At 46.5% G+C, this 6,331-nt stretch overlaps 1 long non-coding RNA gene across 1 annotated transcript; it reads left to right on the forward strand.

The window, feature by feature from the left end:
* The first annotated feature begins 926 nt into the window (after positions 1-926).
* LOC112547172 (uncharacterized) lies at positions 927-5,924 on the forward strand. Its single transcript, XR_003090914.2, has 3 exons — positions 927-3,739; positions 3,882-4,060; positions 4,608-5,924. It is a non-coding gene; the product is annotated as an uncharacterized LOC112547172 (long non-coding RNA).
* Positions 5,925-6,331: the final 407 nt, after the last annotated feature.

Genomic DNA, 6,331 nt, shown 5'->3' on the forward strand with positions numbered 1-6,331 from the left:
TTTTTGCCCTCTGTTCTGACCCTGTCACTATTTATTTATTTACAACAAACGTGGTCCCCTTAAGGGTTATTTCAAAGGAAGAATTTTCTCTCAAAATAACCCCGCGGGGATCGCGTTTGTTGTCTCGAAAGATGCTATTCTGGAAAAGCGGCAGTCCGCAATTATAAGAATGTAAGAACAAAAGAACGGCCATATTGGGTCAGACCAAAGGTCCATCTAGCCCAGTAGCTTGTCTGCCAACAGTGGCCAGCACCAGGTGCCCCAGAGAGGGTGGACTGAAGACAGTGATCAAGCGATTTGTCTCCTGCCATCCTTCTCCATCCTCTGACAAACAGAGGCCAGGGACACCACTTCTATCCCCTGGCTAATAGCCTTTTATGGACCTAACCTCCATGAAATCATCTAGCTTCTCTTTAAGCTCTGTTATAGTCCTAGCCTTCACAGCCTCCTCTGGCAAGGAGTTCCACAGGTTGACTACAAGCTGTGTGAAGAAGAACTTTCTTTTATTAGTTCTAAACCTGCTACCCATTAATTTCATTTGGGGAAATTCAAATCCGCGCTTCATTTGCAATTTTGGGTGTCTGCACTTGCATTCCTCTCGGAAGAGGAATGCACTGTAGACATACCCTAAGGGAGAGAGGAGAAAGTGCTTGTATTCTGAGCATGCCTCTCACACCTGGAGCTGTATTCTAGCAGATGTCAGGAATTTGCCAGCTGGATGTGAGAGGCATGCACAGAACGCAAGCACTTTCCCCTCAGTCCCTTAGCATCTGGGGAATGCAATGAAAAGCGAGCCATGTCCCAGAGTACAAGGCTGCTTCCTTCCCCCCTACCTCCCCCCCCCCCACACACTCTCCCGAAATTCCACCCTTACTCTGAACCAAAAGCTCCTAACATCAATGGGAGTCATTCCACTGACTTTTGTGGATGTTGGACTAGACCTATAGAAAATAATTTAAGAAGAATGCCCTCTGTTTGTAAAAAGAGTTTATACAAATTAAGAGAAGAACACTGAGGTAAAAGGCTCTTACTGTTGTCAGTGGCTGTGCAATGTACTGAATTACAACAGGGCTAATGAAATATTGTGTACTAGCATGCTATGATTTTGAGAACATATTTTCTACAGTTAGACATGAAAAAACCTTTACAGGAGATCTATATTTCTCTGGTGTATAAAATGCATTCCAATGTTATGTCTTTTTATTTTCAGTAATGAACTACTATGAGGCCCATCTTCATACTTCATTCTAAAGTATGGCCATAGCTCCTGGAAAGATACATTTCTTTGGCAGAACATAAGCAGCACCATAAATGTACTGCATACGACATTTCTTCTTAGTGCCCACACAGGGCACATTTGCAAGCCTAGATCTCATTTTATTATCATTGGTCTGTTTTGACATCTGGAGAAACTGAGCACTGCCAGAGATCCCAGTGTTAATGCCCATTTTAATTCACTGGGTAGGATAAAACTAGAATATTTTTTTCTGACTTACCCACTGATTTCACCCTCCAGAGTTTGGTTCCAAATCCAGGTCATGCTGTGACTGCAATGACTGAAGAGGACTGAAGAGAACTTAGTCTTTAAAGTGGGGAGGGGAAGCTACTATGAGTTTCAACACTGAGATAATAGGCATGTGTTTCTGCCATACAACTGCGATCGGACAACCCAAAAGAGTAGCAGAGTATTATATCAGCAGTTAAATATAAGGGGTAAATTCACCCCTGCACAGAGAAACAACTCAAGATCTGTAAGACCTATAGACCACTTAGGCCCGCAAAAATAGAGCCCTGTGGTGACCCTTTATATGAATCTACGATACCAGCTTTAGATTCTGCAAATCTACTTATAGTAGTTACCAAGGAATCCAGCCCATGTAAATGCTATCATTACAGGAGTCCTTTAAACAAGGTAATTTTGACACATAAATCAGTAAAATCTTCAAATGTTTTTCCTTCTTAATGACTGCCTCATTTTATGTGCCCTTTTTAGCAAAGCTTTGTGGAAGGCAGGAGATGCTATATGCAGTAATATAAAAAAGCCATAAAACCTGCCTTGATTAAATTATTGTTTTCAGAAATCTCATTTCCTTTATAAACAACTACGTGTTTCTTAATTCTCTGGCTGGAAGAAGAGCACTATATTTGTATCTCATGGAGAGTGGACACACTTTGGTTATAACAAGAAAAGAAGATGGTAGATCAAATTTAACCACACAAAATTAACGGTGAATTTCTAAACAATGAGTCCACACCACCAAGCCCATTCCATCAACTTTAAGATCTGTTAACATAGATTTTGGTACTCCAGCTTTTCACAAAGAGTAATGCTAAATTCAACTTTACATGGTAAACTTTATGGTAGAGCAGATACAGTGCTATGAAAGTTGAAGTTCTTGGCCTCCAAGAGGTGTCCCACAGTGCCTCACCGTAACCACTCTGGCCAGGACTTTCAACTCTACTTCTCTTTAGGTGAACAGGAAAAACACCAGGAACATTTGAATTTCATTTTCTTTGTGGACAGTGTGGCAAGCAAACCTCAGAACATGCAGCAATTCTTAGCTGTACACCTGACCGTGAGTTTCCAGGGTTGCAGATGAACACCGGCATTGTTAGCTGAGGGGAGGAATCTGTTTTTGTAGAACTACGAACCAGCAAAAGGATATGCCAAGCTCACAAAGGGCATGGAGAAAGAATATGCCAGGACACCTAGCATTACCACGTAAAAGTAAAGGAGCTAAGGCAGTCGTACCAGAAGACAACACAGGCAAATGGATGGTCTGAAGCATCACCACAAACATACTGCTTCTATGAGCAGCTGCATGTGAACCTAGGTGGGAACCAGACCATCTTCCTTATCTATTCCATGGACACTCCTCTGGCAGCCTCAGGCAGCAGTGTGGAGGACAGCAAGGGTGAGAAAGAGGAGAAGAAAGAGAATGGTCAGTAGACAAGAGGGGCAACTGATGTCACCAATAGCCAGGACCTTTTTATGACTTTGGAGACAATACCCACCTCCCAGGAAGTCTCACAGCTGGGCATTGATTCCTGGAGGACATTTCTGGTGAGTTCATATTTTTATCATGCTACAAATGGGGTAAGGCAAATGAGTGTGATCTGTTGCAGCCACCATGCCTGCACAGTGGAGGGGTTCCCAGAACAACTTGTCAAAGTGTCTGGAGACAGAGCAGGAATCATCCCTGCACCTCTCCATTAAGCTCTCATAGAGCAAATTTTTCATCCTTCTCACAAAGTTTCTGGGAAGGCCAGCTGTGACAGGCCGCTTGCCCTGCACTGGCCCTTTAAGGGCAAAACCCCAGCCAGGAGCAGAGGCTAGGAGCCAAGCCCCAGCTGAGGCAGTTCTAGTGATGAGGGCCTAGCTGGGAGCTATATAAAGGAGAGGGGCCTGCGGCTCACGGGAGAGAGCAGTGAGAGCCTACCTGCTAGGGAAACAGGAGGTTCCCTGGAGCTAGAGCTGGCAAGGCCAGGCCCCAGGCTTTTGCTCCTAAGGAGGAGACTAGGAGCTCTGTGAAGGAGAGGACCTTGGGGTGTGAGCAGAGTGGACAACAATGTCCCCCGGAAGGGGGGCTCAGACACTGGTGTGGGCACTGCCGGAGGGCAGTGTCTGGAAGAGGACGCTGTGATCCAGGAGAAATGTGGGGAGACACCACATAGAGAAAGGCACCCAGCAAGGCAAGAAGAGCTGATTCCAGCACAGCCAGCTGGTGGCACTGTTGTGGTGAGTTGACCCCATGACACCGGCCTTATTCCATCTTCCAAGGCAGCAGTAAATGGCCTGGTGTCATTGCAGCACAAAGTGTGACAGCATAAGATCCAGGTCACAATCAGTCACATCTCCCCCCACTTTGTGTGATTCACAGAAGACTGAGATCTCACATGGCAATCTGGATGAAACAGGAGAAGTTATTAGCTGATGCCTCAGCAGTAAACTTCCATTTGCTCATCCCCAGTGAAAAATGGCTTGAGCCTCTGCCCGGCCCTGCTGCCATGCCTGGACCTCCTCTCCCTTCCTTCCTGCCTGCCTGCTCCTGCAGGAAAGGTAAGTTTCACTATCCCAGCAAACAGGGGGTGCCAAACACATGGGTGCCATGTGAGCCCCTGGCCTGACACCAATTCCTGACCTCCTTTTTCCGCCCACCTGCATACTCCGGCAGTAAGGGAAACTTGCCACTCTCCCAGCTAATGGAGGGTGCAGAACACACAGGCACCACGTGAGCCCTGCTCTGGCCCTCCCCTGCCCTGCTGCCATGCCTGGGCCCCCATGTCCTGCCCTCTCCCTTACCATGCCTGCCACCAACAGAGTTCAGCTGCTCCCCTAAGACCTCTGTACTTGCTGCATAATGGGTGCTTAAAAGAGTTGCTCCCCTAAGAGCTCTGTACTTGCTGCATAATGGCTGCTTAAAAGAGTTGCTCCCCTAAGAGCTCTGTACTTGCTGCATAATGGCTGCTTAAAAGAGTAACTGTGGCCTTGTACATAACACATGCCTAGTGTCTCTAGATAGATGTTCCTTTTATGCCAACAGATGATGTTTTACACTTTATAATTAATGTATCTCCTGTAACGTCTGCCCTTCAATTTTTGTTAGCACGGGCACAGAAGCGAGCATGCTGCACACTCCCCCAGCTCTGCCTGCAGTCCAAGTGCAACAAATCCACAGGCAAAAATGAAGTAGGGATGACATGTTCAAGGAGCAAATGTAATCCGCCTTCTTGCACAGGAAGTGCTTAAGCGAGTGAAGGAATACACTGCTGTTGGAGATGAGAGTGTAGCGTGAGGACAGGAGAGCGTGTAGGGAGGTGGAAGTGAAGAATCAGGAGACTGTCTTGAATATCATGAAAGATGTGATGAACTGCATGGCAGCCTTCATGGTCAGCTACTTGCACAGGCACCCCTCCAGACCTTGCAGAACAACATTCCTTCCTCACCAAGTTCCTGTGCTTCCTCCCCAGGGGTCTTAGGACACAGAGAAGGAAGTCAAGCACAGCCTCACATTCAGCTCCCAAAGGTGTGTCTGCAAGCAAAAAATGGTTGTTCTCACAATTTTGATCACACAAACACCTCACCAAACTCCTGCCATGAATCCTTTTCTGTCCCTGCTGTGTTCCCTAAATAAAAAGGCATGATTTCTGAACAACAGTCTCTATTGCTCATGTTGAAAGGGAGCTGGGTTTACAGGCAATCACACTGAAAGGCACCTTGTTAAGAGCAGCCTACATGACTCTCAAATCTGGCCATTCATAAAACTGTCTTTCAAAGCCTCTCTGATTTGCAGTGCTCCTCACTGTGGTTTCCTTATTGCCCTCATGTCTGGCTGCTCATAATTTCTGGCTAGTCCCTGTGCCTCAACTCCCCACCTTGGCATATAACTTTCCCCTTTACCCTCACAAATGTTGTGGTGCACAGAGCAGGCTGCCACCACAATGGGGATGTTGCATTAGTGGAAATCTAACCTACTTAGTAGAATACAAAACCTTCCCTTTAAATGCTCAAAAGCACATTCTACCACCAGTCTGCCTCTGCTCAGCCTGTAGGTGAACTGCTCATTACTGTAATCCAGGCTGCCCATATACAGCTTCATGATTCCTGGATGACTATTGGCATTTCAGTGCCTCCAATGATTATTTTCTAGTCTGGAACTAAAGTTCCAGCTTCTGAAGAAGCAGGAGTTCCTAAAGATGTGAACATCATGCACCTTTCTGGACTATCCCATGTTGATGTCAGTGAAATCGCTCTTGTGATCCACCATCACCTGCAGTACCGTAGAGAAGTACTGCTTGTGGTTTATGAATCCTTTAGCAAGTTGATTGGGTGCCAAGATAGACAGAATACACATCCCTATTACCCCACCACAGTTAAGGAACCCCATCACAGTGAAGTCCTCCACATTTCCCAGAGTCACTATCCTCCATAGCAAAAGGGGTTCTACTTGGATCACAACAGCCTCCACTGAAGGTCCCCGCCCCCCCCAATTTATTTCCCCGCCCCCACCCCCAATTTGATTTCCAACTGATTGGTAGGTGTCTGGTGTTGCAAGCTTCCACAGGGCAATTGCCACTCACTTCTTCACTGTCAGAGTAGGTCTCATTCTGGTATTCTTGCATTTCAGGGCAGGGAAAGCAATTTGCAAACTTCCGTGAAAGTGGCCTTATGCATGTGAAAGTTTTGCAGCAACTTCTAATCGTCCCATAGCTGAATCACTATGCAGTCCCATCAGTCAGTGCTTGTTTCACGGCATCAGAACCAGCGTTCCACTGTGTGTAGAGCAGTGGTCCCCAACATTTGGGGGCTGCCGGGAGCCTGGGGGCGGGG

The sequence above is a fragment of the Pelodiscus sinensis genome, chromosome 16 (assembly GCF_049634645.1).
Source record: "Pelodiscus sinensis isolate JC-2024 chromosome 16, ASM4963464v1, whole genome shotgun sequence".
In the NCBI taxonomy this organism is placed as follows: Eukaryota; Metazoa; Chordata; order Testudines; family Trionychidae; genus Pelodiscus; species Pelodiscus sinensis.